Source organism: Schistocerca nitens, chromosome 7 (genome assembly GCF_023898315.1).
Source record: "Schistocerca nitens isolate TAMUIC-IGC-003100 chromosome 7, iqSchNite1.1, whole genome shotgun sequence".
NCBI classification, from domain to species: domain Eukaryota; kingdom Metazoa; phylum Arthropoda; class Insecta; order Orthoptera; family Acrididae; genus Schistocerca; species Schistocerca nitens.
In genome coordinates, this window is record NC_064620.1 from 417,409,025 (window position 1) to 417,429,593 (window position 20,569).

At 45.6% G+C, this 20,569-nt stretch overlaps 1 protein-coding gene and 1 non-coding gene across 6 annotated transcripts in view; one reads left to right on the forward strand and one right to left on the reverse strand.

Moving 5' to 3' along the window:
- The window catches only part of LOC126194653 (mesocentin-like), a 631,517-nt gene that overhangs the window by 482,721 nt on the left and 128,227 nt on the right, over positions 1–20,569 (forward strand). The window lies entirely within an intron of this gene.
- Trnap-cgg (transfer RNA proline (anticodon CGG)) lies at positions 3,715–3,789 on the reverse strand. The gene has a single exon. It is a non-coding gene; the product is annotated as a tRNA-Pro (tRNA).

Genomic DNA, 20,569 nt, shown 5'->3' on the forward strand with positions numbered 1-20,569 from the left:
TGCGCCTCTCTCCAATATTTTAAACGATTCGTCTTTCTTTTTTAAATTCCTGGGTACTGTTAATTCTTATTGAATGAAAATTGGACCTGAATACTTGTTAAATTCGGTTCAAGAAATTTTATGTTTCACAAAATAAAAGGCAAATTAAATAGTAACAGCGAAACTTATTAAAATTTTTTGGTACTGATTACGATTTATTTAGGAAGATATCGCCGCTTCTACGATAATGATCTGCCAGTTATCACTTCCTTCATCTCTGGAAATGTTGGTTAATGTGAAAATGTCGAGTTTGACTTTGTTTCGGGGTCCACAGTAAACTGTAGGTCCTCCTATAATTGCCTAGCTAAATCAGTTCAAAAACACTACACTGTAACAAAAGTCTCCACTAATAATTAGCCGCGTGGTCTGAGGCGTCATGTCACGGTTCGCGCGGCTCCCCCCAGCGGAGGTTCGAGTCCTTCCTCGGGCATTGGTGTGTGTGTGTTCTCCTTAGCGTAAGTTAGTTTAAGTTAGATTCAGTAGTGTATAAGCTGAGGGACCGATGACCTCAACAGTTTGGTCCCATAAAATCTTACGACAAATTTCCAAAATTTTCCACTAATAATTAGCTGAAGCCGGCCTTGTGGCCGAACGGTTCTAGGCGCTTCAGTTTGGAACCGCGCTGCTGCTACGGTCGCAGGTTCTAATCCTGCCTCGGGCATGGATGTGTGTGATGTCCTTAGGTTAGTTAGGTTTCTAGTAGTTCTAAGCCTAGGGGACTGATGACCTCAGATGTTAAGTCCCATAGTGCTTAGAGCAATATCAGCCTTTTGATTTAGCAGAAAATATCGAGGATGATAAAATATCAGTGATTTTTATAATGCTCACCAACATATAAGAATGTATATTGTCTTCAGTCTCGGTAGACAGATAAATGACTTGATGGCCTCGAACAACAATTCGCATCTTGCTAGGTAAATGCGTCTTGATATTCGTTCAATGATAGTGTATTTCGTCTTTCTCTGTGCGATCAAAGTCAGCGAGCAAAGTATGTGCCATAGTAGAGGTTTAAATTACCCGCTGTGCGTCTCTGGTGTAGCAAGCAGAATTGTTCTCTTCAAGTATTGTATTTTAAATAGCATTTAACCCTAGAAGACTAAAGGGGGGGGGATGTTGCATTGTTGCTAAACCATCGTAAATTTTACTATTCCATATTTTATTCAGTGGGAGTCATACTTATGCACCAGTCAGTTATGAGTATGAGGTCTCCAGTTGTATGTCACATACAAAATAAGTACAAAATGTCCTGTTTTACAACGTTTACTGGAAGCACTAGATTGGCCGAAACGGTGTATTGGTACCACCTGAAGTCGTAAATTTTACGGGGGTTTAGTAATCGAAGTTAATTGAGACGCTACACTCCTAGTTCTAGATATCTTGAGCTGCACCGTCACGTTCGTGCTTTCCCTCTTTTTCCCGTATGTGCGTTCACTGAACACCGTGTTCGCTTCATGTTATTCCATTACGCACTGTTTGTTTCGGTTTCCCTCGCTTGTTTAGTTTCACTGCCGCAATGTACAATTCAGCTCTGTACGTGTCACGACCGCACTTCACTCTCACCTGCCCTGGTACGTGTAGCGCACTCGCTTTTCGCAATGTGACAGATGACTGGTATGCGACCAGAATATAAATTTTTACTTGCGGTATGTGTCAGTGTCCGTTGACGCGTGTGCCGCTGACGTGAACAGCTCTCGCTCCGTTTGATGTCTGGCGAAAGAGTCCATTTCGTTTCGCTGTGTGTTTACGTGCGGCGTTCCGAAGAGTTAACATTGCCGGTTGGCGGGGTGACAGAATCAGGCTGGGCTCTCGCGATTGGGTTGTGTACGTGTTTCCTTGCCTATATCGTTAATCTCCGTCGACGGTTTAATCAGAGCCTTTGTTTCCTAGCCGGTAAACGAATGGTGACTTGGTTCAACCGTGTGCCCCATTCTGCGTAGTGGTAACATAATGAACCGTCACTCAAGAGGACCATGGCTGGCTAAGGGTTTTAATTCACGGCACTGTTCCTACTCTCTGCCTTTCTTTCCTTTTTTTTGTTCTCTTTACAGCGTAGTTGTGTTGTTTTTAATACACTTTGGAAGTCGCGAGTTTGTGGAAATCATTTTGCTGTGCAACAGACGCCTGTTTACAGAAAGAGCGCCTTATGGAATGTCCTGTACTGGGTGCTGTGTTTACACTACCGCTCGTGGCCCGTGCCGTAATTGCGTGTGGTAATATCATCAGAAGGAGAGACGAACAGCCGTGTTGACATACCTGCATTACGAATGTTTCTCTTCAGGGGCGTGGGCGCTTGGGTGCTGCTGGTCTTCTGGTTGTACAGAGGTGTGCGTTTGCTTTTGGCCCCTTCCGTCACGTGTGTTTACCTCTTCACGTGTGAGTGTGCAGATCTTTGGCTGCCTACTGCGTGGCACGCTGGGGAGGGCGTGACCGAGGTGTCAGTGACCCCCGCGCCTAGCCTAGCAGTACGTCGCGCTTAGCCACCGGCTCTCCCACGTCGTCGCAGCTCACTGCGCCACTTCGGTTTTTCTGGCTGCCAGTTTATTCCTTCGTCAGGCACGCTGCTGTTTACTCCATTCAGCGAAATGCGTTTAATACACTACTGGCCATTAAAATAGTAAAACCAGTAAGGATAATGGTCGGCCGGGGTGGCCGAGCGGTTCTAGGCGGTACAGTCTGGAGCCGCGCGACTGCTACGGTCGCAGGTTTGAATCCTGCCTCGGGCATGGATGTGTGTGATGTCCTTAGCTTATTTAGGTTTAAGTAGTTCTAAGTTCTAGGGGACTGATGATGACCTCAGAAGTTAAGTCCCATAGTGCTCAGAGCCATTTGAACCAAGGATAATGAATAACGAAAGTTGTGATTATGCAGTTGTAGCGAACCCAGCAATGCTTCGCGATTGTTAAATGTGTACAGCAATTCGATATACGTCCTCAACTCCCCCCCCCCCCCCGCTCTGCCCATCTCCTCCTCACCCCGCTCTCACTGTGCATCACCTCCTCCACCTCGTATCTGTCCGTTTCTTCCCCTCTTTCTATGTCCATTTACTCCCTTCCCCCGTGTCCATGTACGCCTCTATCTGATCTTGTGCCTTGTTGTCACTGCAAATGAAACCTTGATTCGGAATTGAAATTGCTTAAAATGAATGGGTAAATCGGTTGGTGTCGCTTATACATGGGGTATGAGAGAGAACTCTCCAACTGCTAGATCTGTGATTATAGTAGCTTCAAAGACAGTACTTCGCGGTAAGTATAGTAAAGCATATAATTATTTTCCAAATGCTCCTTACAATATCGTGTAAAAATTTAAAAGTAAATCGGTCAAGAACTTAACGAGATTTTTGGTAACAACGTTAAACTACGGCTTCATTGAGAAGTATAGATTTCATGTACATATTTATATACGGTACATATTTAAAAATATGTAGCTCACATCTTTTCCAATGTTTATTGTAGTATTGTGTATGAGTTGATGTAAATCGGTCAGTAATTTTTAGAGTTTTTTATAGTAACTTCACACTACGACTTATCTCTATGAAGTAGTATAAATAGTCGGAAATACGTGATTAAATTTGTAGGTTGTTGGGAGTATGGAGAGTGCGAAACGTAGTACAAAGAGCTGCCACGTCTGGGGCAACAAAGACTCTAAAAGTGAAACTTCCTGGCAGATTAAAACTGTGTGCCCGACCGAGACTCGAACTCGGGACCTTTGCCTTCCGCGGGCAAGTGCTCTACCAACTGAGCTACCGAAGCACGACTCACGCCCGGTACTCACAGCTTTACTTCTGCCAGTACCTCGTCTCCTACCTTCCAAACTTTACAGAAGCTCTCCTGCGAACCTTGCAGAACTAGCACTCCTGAAAGAAAGGTAGGAGACGAGGTACTGGCAGAAGTAAAGCTGTGAGTACCGGGCGTGAGTTGTGCTTCGGTAGCTCAGTTGGTAGAGCACTTGCCCGCGAAAGGCAAAGGTCCCGAGTTCGAGTCTCGGTCGGGCACACAGTTTTAATCTGCCAGGAAGTTTCATATCAGCGCACACTCCGCTGCAGAGTGAAAATCTCATTCTGGAAACTCTAAAAGTGGCTGGACAATGAGTCGAACTAAGGTGGTGTACGATTTGGTCAGTCCATGCTTCTTCACCTACACTGATCTATTGGCTAAAATTTACAAACGCGCGAAATTTGGCAAGGACTTCAATGCGAGAAGCCTTTAATAGGTTCCACAACGAAACATTGTCTCGAAATTTGGTAGAAAATCCGAAGAAATTCTGGTCGTATGTAAAGTACACAAGCGGCAAGACGCAGTCAATACCTTCGCTGCGCAGTGCCGATGGTACTGTTACCGACGACTGTGCCGCTAAAGCGGAGTTATTGAACGCAGTTTTCCGAAATTCCTTCACCAGGGAAGACGAATGGAATATTCCAGAATTTGAAACACGAACAGCTGCTAGCATGAGTTTCTTAGAAGTAGATTCCTTAGGGATTGCGAGGCAACTCAAATCGCTTGATACGGGCAAGTCTCCAGGTCCACATTGTATACCGATTAGGTTCCTTTCAGATTACGCTGATACAATAGCTCCCTGCTTAGCAATCATATAAAACCGCTCGCTCACCGATAGATCTGTACCTACAGATTGGAAAAGTGCGCAGGTCGCGCCAGTGTTTAAGAAGGGTAGTAGGAGTAATCCATCGAATTACAGACCTATATTATCATTGACGTCGGTTTGCAGTAGGGTTTTGGAGCATATACTGTATTCAAACATTATGAATCACCTCGAAGGGAACGATCTGTTGATACGTAATCAGCATGGTTTCAGAAAACATCGTTCTTGTGCAACGCAGCTAGCTCTTTATTCGCACGAAGTAATGGCCGCTATCGACAGGCGATCTCAAGTTGATTCCGTATTTCTAGATTTCCGGAAAGCTTTTGACACCGTTCCTTACAAGCGACGTCTAATCAAACTGCGGGCCTATGGGGTATCGTCTCAGTTGTGTGACTGGATTCGTGATTTCCTGTCAGGAAGGTCGCAGTTGGTAGTAATAGACGGAAAATCATCGAGTAAAACTGAAGTGATATCAGGTGTTCCCCAGGGAAGCGTCCTGGGACCTCTGCTGTTCCTGATCTATATAAATGACCTGAGTGACAATCTGAGCGGTTCTCTTAGGTTGTTCGCAGATGGTGCTGTAATTTACCGTCTAGTAAGGTCATCCGAAGACCAGTATCAGTTGCAAAGCGATTTAGAAAAGATTGCTGTATGGTGTGGCAGGTGACAGTTGACGCTAAATAACGAAAAGTGTGAGGTGATCCTCATGCGTTCCAAAAGAAATCCGTTGGAATTCGATTACTCGATAAATAGTACAATTCTCAAGGCTGTCAATTCAACTAAGTACCTGGGTGTTAAAATTAAGAACAACTTCAGTTGGAAAGACCACATAGATAATATTGTGGGGAAGGCGAGCCAAAGGTTGCGTTTCATTGGCAGGACACTTAGAAGATGCAACAAGTCCACTAAAGAGACAACTTACACTACACTCGTTCGTCCTCTGTTAGAATATTGCTGCGCGGTGTGGGATCCTTACCAGGTGGTATTGACAGAGGACATCGAAAGGGTGAAGTGTGCAAAAAAGGGGAGCTCGTTTTTTATTATCACGTAATAGGGGAGAGAGTGTGGCAGATATGATACGCGAGTTGGGATGGAAGTCATTAAAGCAAAGACGTTTTTCGTCGCGGCGAGATGTATTTACGAAATTTCAGTCACCAACTTTCTCTTCCGAATGCGAAAATATTTTGTTGCGCCCAACCTACATAGGTAGGAATGATGATCAAAATAAAATAAGAGAAATCAGAGCTCGAACAGAAAGGTTTAGGTGTTCGTTTTTCCCGCACGCTGTTCGGGAGTGGAATGGTAGAGAGATAGTATGATTGTGGTTCGATGAACCCTCTGCCAAGCACTTAAATGTGAATTGCAGAGTAATCATGTAGATGTAGATCTACACCGACATCTACATCCATGCACCGCAAGCCACCTGACGATGTGTGGCGGAGGGTACCTTGAGTACCTCTATCGCTTCTCCCTTGTATTCCAGTCTCGTATTGTTCGTGGAAAGAAAGATTATCGGTAAGCCTCTGTGTGGGCTCTAATGTCTCTGATTTTATCCTGAGGGTGTCTTCGCGAGATATGCATAGGAGGGAGCAGGATACGTCAGAACATCATCACCACCAACCTGTTAGCGATATAAACCCGTTCACGGGAAAGCAGCTTCATCTGGCGGGGAATGACTGCTAGTCAGACACACGCACGGTGAATCTAGAGCGTGCTGTCTGTGTGCAGAATGGGGAAGGCGCGCGATCTGAGTTTGACCGAGGGCCGATTGAGACGGCCCGGAGGCTCCGCACGAGCATTTCATAAACTGCACGATTTGTTGGTGGTTCGAAGAGTGCTGTGGTGAGTGTCTTCAACACGTGGCGAAACGAAGATGAAACTGCGTTCAGACATCTTGGGGTTGGGCGGCCGCCCGTCATTACAGATGTCCGACGTCGTAGTCTAGGCAGGTTGGTAAAACAGGACAGACGGCGAACTGTGACGGAACTGACATCAGAATTTAATGCTGGGCGGATTACAAGTGTGTGTGAACACACAGTGCACCAAACACTCCTAATGATGGGCCTCCGCGACCGACGACCAAAGCATGTGATGTGCCGATGTTAACACCACGACATCGGCAAGTGCAACTGAAACGGGCACGTGAACATCGGCGGTGGACGTTGGCACAGTTGAAGAGCGTTGTGTGGTCTAATGAATCCCGATACCTTGTTCATCATGCCGATGGACGGGACGAAGACAAGCTGGCGGCTGCTTCAATATGCTCTGAGGAACATTCACGTGAGCATCCATGGATCCAGTGGAGCTCGTGCATGGCCCATGACGGCCAAGAAATATCGTGTACTAGTTGAAGACCACTTACTCCCCGGCCGGCCGGAGTGACCGAGCGGTTCTAGGCGCTACAGTCCGGAACCGCGCTGCTGCTACGGTCGCAGGTTCGAATCCTGCCTCGGGCATGGATGTGTGTGATGTCCTTAGGTTAATTAGGTTTAAGTAGTTCTAAGTTCTAGGGGACTGATGACCATAGCTGTTAAGTCCCTTAATGCTCAGAGCCATTTGACCCATTTGAACGTACTCTCTTTCCTGGCGATCACGTTTCCCGACGGTAGTGCCATTTTTCAACAAGATAATGCGTTATGTTACAAGTGAGGAGTGTGGTGGAGTGGTTCGAGGAACACAGTGGCGAGTTCCAATTGATGTGCTGGTTCCTCCAACTCGCCGGATCTGAACCAGATCAAACACATCTGGGATATGATTGAACTTGGCGTCAGAGCTCATCGCCTCCCTCCCCACAATTTACGGGAATTACGTGACTTGCGTGTGCAGATGTGGTGCCAACTCCCTCCAGCGGCCTACCAAGGCCTCACTGCTTCCTTGCCACGAAGCGTCGCTGCTGTTATCCATGCCGAAAATGAACATACTGGCTACTAGATAGGTGGTCATAATCTCTTGGCTAATCAGTGTAAACGTCAGACAGTTGCAGTGAGCGACGAGTGGTGGCGTGTGTGCCAGCTTCTCCCCAACCCGTGACCAAGTGTTTTCGATGGATGAGAGATCTGGAGAATGTGCTGACCAGAGCAACTGTCGAACACCCTGTGAATATACGAGGGCTGTCCAGAATGTCGATCGGTCGCGAAATGGAAACCACTGTGAAAATCCGGTAAAGCTTTGCACAGATGTGTTGGGCAGTGTCTCTAGTATGCCCGTCGATCGTGTCGCGTCGCTCTTTTCAGTTTTGTGTGAACAGTGAGCATGTAAAGATGCGTAGGGAATAGCGTCTGGCGCCAAGTATGAGGGCCTGGTTAGAGATTTCGCCTGTGTCATGCAGCCCACATAACGCAACTGTATAGCGGTTTCTTCTTCATGCCAATTCTCGGCCGCACACTATAGGGGCAATGAAGACGCTCCTGCAGCGTTTCCGATGAGAAGTGTTTGATCACCCACAAAACAGTCCGTAATTGGCTGCCCCCGAGTCTCATCTCTGCTCACAAGAACGGCTGGCTATGAAGACAAAATTTTTTCACAGACAACAAGCTGCAGACCAGTGCAGATAATGGCCGAAGGCACAGGCGGCTGGTTTCTATGACGAGGATATTGGAAAGTTGATACAACACTACGACAAAACTCGAAGTTGCAGCGACGACTATTCAGAGAAATAGGTGGAAGGTGTACCTAACTGTTGCAAATAAAATGTTTCTGGTTTTCACTGTGATTTCCATTTCGCGACCGATCTGAACTTACTTTCTGAACAACCCTAGTACTTAGTTACGACAACACGGATACCATGCGGTCTTGCGTTATCTTGTTGAAGGATAACATTACGGAGACCTCGAAGGTAGCGCACACCCACTGCCCTTAACACGTCATAAGTGTGCCGGCTGCAGCAAAATTACGGTCTGTGCGAACCAGAGTTGACCATGTTATGTACTCAGTGGCACCATATACCAGGTGCTAGACTCGTATTGACGACGAAGAGGACGGCTAATGCAGTGTGGAGCCTCCACCGTTGTGTCGTACACAGACCCAGGACTCGTCTGACCCATGTCCAGTGTTGTTGCGCGCAGCTCTGTCACCGTGACCCCCTTTCCTGTCGCGACAAGGGAAGCCCCTACAGTGGTCGTCGTGCTGACAGTCCGGGGTACTCCAGACGTCGCCGCACTGTCCTTCTGAATACTTATCTGGCTTCAAGCAACCCATTTCGTGATCACACAGCAGTCGAATTTTTGTTTCTTCTTTTTAATATCTGTGGTACATGAAGTTCAGAACTGAAATATCAGTCAACTGATGCAGTTTGATGCAACTCTAAAAAATTATCGAGAAAATCAACATTGAAGATTTCCGAGTCCATAATACCTTGTAGCAAGGACTGATTTTCCATGGAACACATGGCTGTGTGGTAGAATGATGATCTGTGAAATGTCTAGACTCCCATCCGTGATAAAATTTTAAACAAAGGTGCATGTTCCATGAACACTCCCTTAAAGCGTAAACTAGATAAGGATGAAAAAATTTGTTTGTAATGTTTTATTGAATTTTAACAACCTTTTGTAAGAGATCTGTAATAAAGAATTCATATTTGCAATTAAAATTGGATTTTTTGCGCAATATGTAATTAGAAATAGAAACATGTGCATTTTTCGCAAATAATAATGTGTTCATTAATGTTAACACTAATCATGCATACATATCCTGTAAATTCGATAAAAGAATCCTTGAAATGATATGCGGAACGTGTAACTAACTAACTAACTAACTAACTAACTAATTGAAAATGACGATTAGATGTTTACGATATGCATGCATGTCCGAAGGAACTTTGCATCGTAATTCGGAAAAAAAAAAAACAGACAGTGCAATATCGTATTCATCAGCCGACAGTGGACAAGCGACTTTCAAGTAAAATGTCTCCCCTGTACGGGAATATACAAAATGGATGTACGAGTACAGGTTACATATACATGGTCGACGGCGTATGGAAGTTTGGGTCTGGCCGTGAGACGTGCTCGGGTAGCCTAACGGTAAGGCAACCGTTCGTGATGAGCGGGAAATCCGGGTTCGAGTACAAAACCGTCACAAATTTTCGCTGCCGTTATTCCATGATACAACTGATGGTTGTCCATATTCGCAACTGCGAATCCTTTCCATGGATTATATATTGGTTAATTAGCATATATTTGATGAATTTTACCTTTAAATGGTTTAGATATTCGAACTGGACGAAAAAAAAAAAAAATAAAGGTCGAAACGAGACTCGAATCAGCGTTTACCAGTCTAATACACTACTGACGTTTTCCCGTGTTTATTTTCTCTGCCTCGTGATGGCGGGGTGTTGTGTGCTGTCCTTAGGTTAGTTAGGTTTAAGTAGTTCTAAGTTCTAGGGGACTTATGACCACAGCAGTTGAGTCCCATAGTGCTCAGAGCCATTTGAACCATTTTTTTTCCCGTGTTTATGTGTTTTGCGCGTCACTGAAATGGTACTAGAACCTGCACTTCTGTTTAAAAGTCTGCATCAGCTGCGAATCGAACCTAATACCCCTAGATGGAAGTCGAGCATTCTACAACAGATATACTCAGCGTGCCACTAGAAATCGTCTTTCCTCTGGCGTATTACATATATCCTAGAAACTTCAAAGTCGATTTTCCCGAAAATTTTTGAGACTTGCATCGAGATACTTGGGCTGGTCAATATTTGAGTTCTGAACTTCACGTCTCATTAATATAAAAAAATTACAAAAAACCGATTGCTGTGTGATCTGCTCGTAAGTTGTGTTGACGTACCATCCTTCACGACTTAGTGAACAATGTGCTTGCCCCCTCGGCTGCTACTTGTTGGGCCACTGAAATCCTGTGTGACGCTGAATATGGCCCTCCGGAACCCGTCGATTGCATATTTGCGTTATAATGGTGGGACAAGGCCCCGGGAGTAGACAACATTCCGTTAGAGCTACAGATAGTCTTTGGAAAGCAAGCCATGACACGTGAGACAGGCGAAATACTCTTGAGTTCGTGAAGAATATAATAATTCTAGTTCCAAAGAAAACAGGTGCTGATAGGTGTGAATATTACCGAACTGTCAGTTTTAGGTTGCAAAATACTACCATGGATACTTTACAGAAAAATGGAAAAAATGCAGAAACCGACATGGGTGAGTTTCGATCCCGGATAAATGTAGAAACACGCGAGGCAATACTGACACTGCGACTTTACTTGGAAGATTAAAGAAAGGCAAAACTACCATTTATAGACTTATAGAAAGCTTCTGACAATGTTGACTGGGATACTTTCTTTGAAATTCTGAGCAGAGGGGAAAGTACCTCGGGAACGAAGACTATTTGCAACTTGTACGAAAAAGAGACGAAGGGCTTGAAAGGGATGCAGTGGTTGAGAAGGGAGTAAGACAGGGTTGTAGCCTATCCCCTAAGTTATTCACTCTGCCTATTCAGCAAGCAACAGAGGAAACAAAAGAAAAATTTGGAGTAGGAAATTAAACTCCACACAGGTTTGCCGACGACATGTTACAGACGGCGAAGGACTTGAAAAAATAGTTAAACGGAATGGACAGTCTCTTAAAAGGAGGATTTAAGACGAACATCAACAAATGCAAAACAGGGTAATCGAATGTAGTCGCCGGCCGGTGTGGTCGTGCGGTTCTAGGCGCTTCAGTCTGGAACCGCGTGACCGCTACGGTCGCAGGTTCGAATCCTTCCTCGGGCATGGATGTGTGTGATGTCCTTCGGTTAGTTAGGTTTAAGTAGTTCTAAGTTCTAGGGGACTGAAGACCACAGATGTTAAGTCCCATAGTGCTCAGAGCCATTTGAACCATTTTTTTTAATGTAGTCGATTAACACTAGGTGATGCTGAGGCAATTAGATTAGGAAATCAGACACTTAAAATAGTTGATGAGTTTTGCTATTGCAAAAGCAAAATAACTGATGATGGTCTAAATAGAGAGGATATAAAATTTAGACTGGCAATGGCAAGGAAAGCGTTTCGGAAGAAGAGAAATTTGTTAACGTGGAGTATAGATTTATGTGTAAGGAAGTCTTTTAGAAAAGTATTTCTATGGAGTGTAGCCATGTATGGAAGAGTAACACGGATGATAAATAGTTTAGAGAAGAAGAGAGTAGAAGCCTTTGAAATGGGGTGCTACAGAATAATGAGGAGGTACTGAGTAGAACTGGGGAAAAGAGGAATTTGTGGTGCAACTTGACTAGAAGAAGGGATCGGTTGATAGGACACGTTCTAAGGCATCAAGGGATCAGCAATTTAGTACTGGAGGAAAACATGGGGTGAGGGGGATGAAAATCGTTGAGGGAGACCAAGAGGTGTTCCGAGCTTTCTACTGCGGTTGAGGTGTGTACGTCTTCTCTTTTGTGTCATTTACGGCGCCTCTTTTAATCATCAGTTTACCGTTTCATAGACTAGAGGTGGAGTAGAAATGTTGGTACTAGTCCAGTGTGATAACTACCATAACACTCAAAAGTTAGGCATAATCAAGAAAAAATATTGGAGAAAGTCAACATGTGGAGCGCCGAGCTCCTAAACTGAAGAGCTTTTTTGTAACAAGAATTGATATGGACATGGATTATCAGAAATTGATAATATCTCAATACTTTTTGTCCTCTCAGGCTGCCAAATAAAATATGTTATTAATCACAAGAAATTGACATACAACAGATCCAGACAAGTGATAATGTCTTCATGTTTTTCGACCACAGTCATGTGATAATGTTTGAATGGTTTTTCCGCCATTTGACTGTACAAACTTCTTTATTTTATATTAGTATCGTTATCAGCCGTTATCCAGGAACTATTAAAGTGGGCGGCCCTGCGTGTAGATTAGTACATAATCACCGAAATCTATGGCAGTCAGGTAGCGACCATGTTTTCCGGCCATAAAATTTGTTCCTTGTCATTGCAAGTCATCCTGCAAATAGAAGCTGTCTTCTGGCGTTACTACTTCCTTATAGACAAACGCACCATTAGCGAACTGCTTTAAAAGAGTCTCCAACGCTATCCAGTAGATCATTAAAGTAGTTTGCAAACAGTTTCGGTTCTGTCACACTTCGTTGGGGTTCTCCTGAAATTACATTTACATAAGGCAATTTTGTTTCGGTGACAGGGACGCGTTGTTTTATCTGCAAGGGAGTTCTGAGTCCAGTCGCAGATATTTTTCGGTAGTACTAAGATCATATTTCGTTCGGTATACGACAGTGCCTTCCTGATGTCAAGGGGTTTGTATCACGACAATATAATTTTTCTTCCTATTATCCTACCTGACATACCAATTTGTTATAGGTATTGTCGACAGCCTTGCTCGTGAATACCGGCAACACTGAACGCCGTTCTCAGAAGATTAAAGTAGGCCCTATTCTTCAGTGTCACCATAACTAAGTCCTTCCAGTACGGCTATTAGTTCCTCATTTAACGGATAGGTCTCCGGAAGAGCCATTAATTATCCGTAGTATGCATTACTCACGCTCGACGCAGTACGCGAGCAGTGCATAAAGAGGTGTCACAAATTTTCCCATTCACAACAGCATCCAACAATTTCTTGTCGTAATTGATCCCACGTATGGACTGTGCGTTTGAATGTCCAAATCCGTTACTGTATTCCTATAATTTGCAACAATACATTGATGATGATAAGACGCCACAACTGAGCGACGCAACTATGAGTGTCAAGGAGTACTTTACGGCATTGGCCCCTTACCTAGCTTGCATTTGCCGGCCGTTGTGGCCGAGCGGTTCTAGGCGCTTCAGTCCGGAACCGCGCTGCTGTTACGGTCGCAGGTTCGAATCCTGCCTCGGGCATAGATGTGTGTGATGTACTTAGGTTAGTTAGGTTAAGTAGTTCTATGTGGAGGAGGAAATTAGTGTTTAACGTCCCGTCGACAACGAGGTCATTAGAGACGGAGCGCAAGCTCGGGTGAGGGAAGGATGGGGAAGGAAATCGGCCGTGCCCTTTCAAAGGAACCATCCCGGCATTTGCCTGAAGCGATTTAGGGAAATCACGGAAAACCTAAATCAGGATGGCCGGAGACGGGATTGAACCGTCGTTCTCCCGAATGCGAATCCAGTTTGCTAACCACTGCGCCACCTAGCTCGGTAAGTAGTTCTATGTCTAGGGGACTGATGACCTCAGATGTTAAGTCCCATAGTGCTTAGAGCCATTTAAATTTAGCTTTCATTTATAGCGAATCTCTCGCCCAGCACAAACCCCTAGGCGACTGGAAAAAAACGCAGGTGGCTCCAGTATAAAAGAAAGGTAAAAGAACAGACCCGCAGAATTACAAACCAATATTTTTAACTTCTATTTGCTACAGAATCCATTATCATATTCTCAGTTCGAATATCATAAACTTCTTTGAGGCTAAGAAGCTTATGTCCACGAATCAGCCTGGTTTTAGAAAGCATCTCTCGTGCGAAATTCAGCTTGCCCTTTTTTCACATGATATACTGAGAACATTGCAAGCTGTTAACGGAGGTACGAGCATACGGAATAAGTTCACAGATATTTGAGTGGCCCGAAGACTTCGTAAATAATAGAACCCAGTGTGCTGTCGATGGCGAGTGTTCATCGGAGACAAGGCTATCGTCAAGAGTGCCCCAGAGAAGTGTGATAGGACCGCTGTTGTTCTCAATATACATAAATGATTTGGCGGAGAGGGTGGGCAGCAATCTGCGATTGTTCGCTGATGATGCCGTGATGTACGGTAAAGCGTAGAAGTTGAGTGACTGTAGGAAGATAGAAGATGACTTAGACAAAATTTCCAGTTGGTGTGATGAATGGCAGCTAGCCCTACGTGTAGAAAAATGTGAGTTAATGCGGATGAGTAGGAAGAACAAACCGGTAATGTTCGGGTACAGTATTACTAGTGTCCTGCTTGACACTGTCAAGCCGTTTAAATATGTGGGCGTAACACTACAAAGCGATATTAGGTGGAACGAGCATGTGAGAAGGACAGGCAAATGGTCAACTTTGGTTTATTTGGAGAATTTTAGGAAAGAGTAGTTCACCTGCAAAGGAGACCGCATATAAGGTCGTTGGCGCGACCTGTTCTTGAGTACTGCTCGAGTGTTTGGGATCCGTACCGTGTCGGATTGAAGGAAGACATCGAAGTTAGCTTTGTCATCGGTGAGTTCGAACAACACGTAAGTGTTAAAAGAGATTCTTCGGGAACTTACATGTGAATCCCTGAAAGGGTGGCGACGTTCTTTTCGAGAAACGCTGTAGAGAAAATGTAAGAGAAGCGGCATTTGATGATGAGTGCCGAACGATTCTGCTGCCGCCAACATACATCGCTTGTAAGGACCACGCAGATAAGGTACGAGAAATTAGGGCTCTTACGGAGGCGTACAGACAGTCGTTTTCCCCCCACTCTATTTACGAGTGGAACATGAGGGGGGAAATGATTAATGGCACAGGGACGCCCGCCACGCACTGTACGGTGGCTTGCGGAGTATCTGTGTAGATGTAGATGAGATGGGTGCAGATTATTGAAATTTATTGAATAAAACTAAAGTTCATATTTATCCCTGTAGAAGTTTGTGATCCTCGCGCCTCTTCAATTATTTTGAAATCGGGCGTTTATTTCAGAATCTCATCTACATTTCCGTCCGACCCCGGTAGCTGAGTGGTCAGCTCGACAGAATGTCAATCCTAAGGGCCCGGGTTCGATTCCCGGCTGCGTCGGAGATTTTCTCCGCTCAGGGACTGGGTGTTGTGTTGTCCTAATCATCATCATTTCATCCCCATCGACGCCCAAAGTGGCGTCAAATCGAAAGACGTGCACCCGGCGAACGGTCTACCCGACTGGAGGCCCTAGTCAGACGACATTTACATTTTTGCATCTACATTCCCAACTAGTTTCAACTTGCGCCAATGATGTATCAGAGGAGTCTTAACTTCTAGCAGTTCCTGCTACCATATAAGTAGTCGAGCAATCCACCTGCTTTATGAATGCAGTTCATCACCCTCGCCTGTTTCGAATGCAGGCAGTGTAGGAGTAGCAAATCATCCCTGTTTTCTGCTGCGTTATCGATCCATAGCTTCCTTCGCTTGAAGCTGTCGCTGAGTCAGATAACGAGCACAGGTGAAAAAAAAAGAGAGTCCCGTCTGCAAAGTGAGAGCGGGTGCCGCCATCGCTTTGATCGTATCTCGGCGCTGGTAACGGCGCCTTTCGTGCCGTAATGGGCTGTCTGTGTGGGTCGAGCACGCCTGCAGAGTCATTGCCGGTGGAAATGCCGACCCGTGACATCATCTAGCAAGGACGTGAAAGTAAAACAGCGTTACGCAATATCCTCCGATAGGTCCTTCAACTCCCTATGCCGAATTGAGGACACGCGGATTAACGATAGTGGTGTGCAGCTAATAAGGCAACTTCGTGGTGTGTTAGGCGAAAAGAGGGATGGAGAACACTTTGCGTCGTCTCCAGCGTTCTCTCTGCCTGCCCTACACTTCACACTCCAGCCGTTGCCTACCACGGTAAACTGGCAACGCTGGGGTAAGCGCCACTGCCTCCGCGTCGGGCTATAGGAATACACACATCAAAAAAAGTTTTGCATCACCCCACTTTCCAGAACTCATGAAGATAGACGTTTACTGTGGATATTGTATCACAGACATAGTCCCTTTGACTGTTCAGAAATGTCACTAAACCCGCCCAGAGATGTAAACAACCACGCATGTACAGCGCCTTTTAGATGGAGGGGGTCCGACAGCCGATCAGTTCCACTCATTCCACCAGGAAGGAGGTTAACGGCTCGTGTTGTCTGTAGTTCAACCATGCCTAGGCGGTCAATACCGCGGTTCGATCGCGTCCGCTTTTTTACATTGTTTCAGGAAGGGCTCTCAACAAGCGAAGTGTCCAGGCGTCTTGGAGTGAACCAAAGCGGCGTTGTTCAGACATGGAGGAGATACAGACAGACAGGAACTGCCGATGACATGCCTCGCTCAGGTCGCCGAAGGGCTTCTACTGCAGTGCATGACCGCTACCTACTGATTATGGCTCGGAGTAACTGTGACAGCAACGCCACCATGTTGAATAATACTTTCGTGCAGCCACAGGACGTCGTGTTACGACTCAAACAGTGCGCAATAGGCTGCATGATGCGCAACTTCACTCCCGACGTTCATGGCGAGGCCCATCTTTCCAACATGCAGTGCTTTACAGATGGGCCCAACAACATGCCGAATGGACCGCTCAGGAGTGGCATCACGTTCTCTTCGCCGATGAGTGTCGCATATACCTTCAACCAGACAATCGTCGGAGACTTGTTTGGAGGCAACCGGTCAGGCTGGACGCCTTAAACACACTGTCCAGCGAGTGCAGTAAGGTGGAGGTTCCCTGCTGTTTTGGGATGGAATTATGTGGGGCCGACGTACGCCGCAGGTGATCGTGGAAGACGTCGTAACGGCTGTACGATACGTGAATACCATCCTCCAACCGATAGTGCAACCATATCAGCAGCATATAGGCAAGGCATTCGTCTTCATGGACGACAATTCGCGCTCCCATCGTGCACATTTTATGAATAACTTCCTTCAGGATAACGGCATCGCGCGACTAGAGTGGCCAGCATGTTCTCCAGACATGAACCCTATCGAACATGCCTGGGGTAGATTGAAAACGGCTGTTTATGGACGACATGACCCACCAATCACTCTGAGGGATCTACACCGAATTAGCGTTGATAAATGGGACAATCTGGATCATTGGTGGCTTGATGGACTTGTGGGTAGTATGCCACGACGAATACAGGCATGCATCAATGCAAGAGGACGTGGTACTGGGTGTTAGAGGTACCGGTGTGTACCTTTTTATGTCCACACGACTTTAATACCTGTTCCACTCTATGAAAAATAAATCTAAACTCCGTCCGAACAGGCCATGAAGGCCCAACGTTACCGAGCGGCCGCCGTGTCATCCACAGCCCACAAGTGTCACTGGATGTGTATATCGAGCGACATATGGTCAGCACACCGCTCTCCGGCCGTTTTGTCAGTTTAAGAGACCGGAGTCGCTACTTCTCAGTCAAGTAGCTCCTCAGTTTGCCTCACAAGGGCTGAGTGCACCCCGCTTGCCAACAGCGCTCGGCAGACCGGATGTTCACCTATCCAAGTGCTACCTAGGCCGACATTTCGTAGCTTCGGTTATCTGACGGGAACCGGTGTTACCATTGCGGCAAGGCTGTTGTCGTTGACACTGAAGAGTTAAAAAATACTTTCTGCTTCTTTTGGTAAGTTTTGGACTGTTTTTAATTATAATTTCCGTTGCTTGATTAGCGACTTCGGAAATTAACATCTAACCTCCTCACAACATTACGTTTCACCTCACCTCTCTTGCGAGTAGACGTAAATAGTGTGTTACAAGATTGGTATCTGACGATGTAGCTGCAGGTTCCGAAATGCGTCGAGAATATTTGTGACTGAAGACGCTATTATTAATGTTTCCTCTATATTACGTTTCTTTTCCGTCTTGGAAAGGCATAAGCGTTTCAATGAAAATTTTTTACGTGCTTGTCTGTGGCAACGTGTTTAAGACAAGCTTTCCGCCCTGCCTAGTTAGAGCAAACCTGCAACATTTTGGGACAGCAGGTTATTAGCCGTGCTTGTCCCCTGTGGGATTTCCCTGCGTGTTTTACAGGCGGAAAATGGGCGGACTTTTGCGTTGCTGAGTGCTCACACGGTTTGTGAACCCACACGGCATAACAAATTGCAGCTGCCACGGCCGTGGAAACTTTCCCAGCCTCCGGCCGTGTGCAACCACTCTGTGCGTTGACCGCGCTTACGAGGGTCGGGAGCCTGTAAAACCTGTCACGGGCAGCTGCGAGCTATCTCCAAGCCGATCGAGGGTAAGGATCGCGCCAAAGCTTCTTTACATCACTCTTTCTTCCCTGCCCGAGCTTGTTCGAATGCCAGTGCTGGAAGAAATTTTCATCGCCAAGATTTGGTTGGCTAGGAAGGAGAGTTACAGGGGCAGGTGATGCAAGTCGGATTGCCTAATTTTAGGTGCGTGAAATACACTAACACCTATTAATGAACATTAACATGGAGTGTGAAAATGGTTTTCGCTCTGATGAAGATGTGGCTGGCCTTTACTCATTTTTAATTGTGCCTCTGAATGTAGTTGCTTGTGTAGAACAAAAAATTTCAGTAATATTAATATTATCACTATTCATGTGTGTGTGTGTGTGTGTGTGTGTGTGTGTGTGTGTGTGTGTGTGTGTGTATATCTTGTAATCTGATCTGTTCCACATCATATCGATAAAATAATCGGGAAAATCATCTACGGAACATGACATTACTAAACTAACGACTGTATCTTCCTCGGACCTATCTTACAAAATCCACGAATGTTGCGCGTAAGTCTGTGACACTACATACTTCAGGAATTGTTTGGAAAACAAAAATCAAATGGCTCTGAGCACTATGGGACTTAACATCTGAGGTCATCAGTCCCCTAGAACTTAGAACTAATTAAACCTAACTAACCTAAGGACATCACACACATCCATACCCGAGGCAGGATTCGAACCTGCGACCGCAGCAGCAGCGCGGCTCCGGACTGAAGCACCTAGAACCGCTCGGCCACAGCGGCCGGCGTTTGGAAAACAGATGCGGGTGATATAAGAAATAGCTATTTAAGCCTAGAGTAACTCTAGCCTGTTCCTAAGAATCGCAGCGTTAGTGCTCTCTTGTGCTAATATGGATCTTCGATAATTTGTATCTTGCTTTGAAATCTTCGCTTCAATTGCAGCTAAAAGGAGGAGACCATGGACGTGCGGATGAAGTATTGGAATAAACCAAGCGATAGTTGCAGCTGCAAAACACTAATCAGATCCAAACCACCACTTCTTTTAACGTTTGCGCAAGAATTCTGACATCCACATTTTTCTGTCTGCGACGTTATGCTTCTTGACCAACAGCGTACTCGCTGTACAAAATAAACCAAGTTTTACGTTTCTTTTCTCCCTTAGTCTGCTGAATATAAGTTTAGCGATATTACTGCGGCAACGTTTTTGCACAAGAAAGCCATCATAGTATGCTCTCCCTTCCTTTCTTTCTAGTGCAAATGCTTATTCGCAGGTGACAGGCTGCATTGCCATGCGATTCATACAATCATCATCTGGGAATTGTTCCTCTTCCGTACACAGCACACAGTGCTGTAAAATGTATTGATGTCCTTCCGCATCTAGCGTTTTCTTAAGCGCAACAAGCGGACTGCGCCGTCTTACCGTAACACCATCTTCTCTGTAATTCACTTATGGCTCTACACAATGATGGTGACGTTCTCCAGGCATTAGCCAAATCAAAACCCTTCTACCGGATTGCCACATGGTATAGTGTGTGTCCTCACTCCAGATCGTCACTTAGAACTGACTGCACAGAAATACATGGCTTACGAGGAGCTGCTGGGCCATTGTAGCCCATTCTTTTTAACTCCGTGCGCACAATCATTGTGCTAGCTGGACTGCTCGTACTTCGAAAGTCACGAGCATATCCCTCCGCTGATTTCACGAGACTTGCTACGGCGACTCTCCGCAGTGCTCGATGCTCCCTGTACCTCAGTACATGAGATTTGCCTGGTTTTGGTTTAGCCGTAGTTGTACCTTCGCATTTCATCCTTCACAATCCCTTTGTCAACTGTTAGCAGCTGTAGAAGGGTTGAAGTGTTCCAGATGCATTTGTCACTCACGTGACATCGAGTGACTAGTTCTCGTTAGAAATCACTTAGGTCGCATAACCGACCGATTCTGCTGTCACTGTTTCTCTACTGACAACACGATACTTCATGCCTCACATTACACTGCCAGGTTCGCATGTCGTAACATCTAGTGGCCAATTTCGCAGTACTGTGCATGTGGGTGTTGGATACTTTGTTCGGATACTGTAAAACCGCACTTACACTCAGCAAACCACCTTATTGTG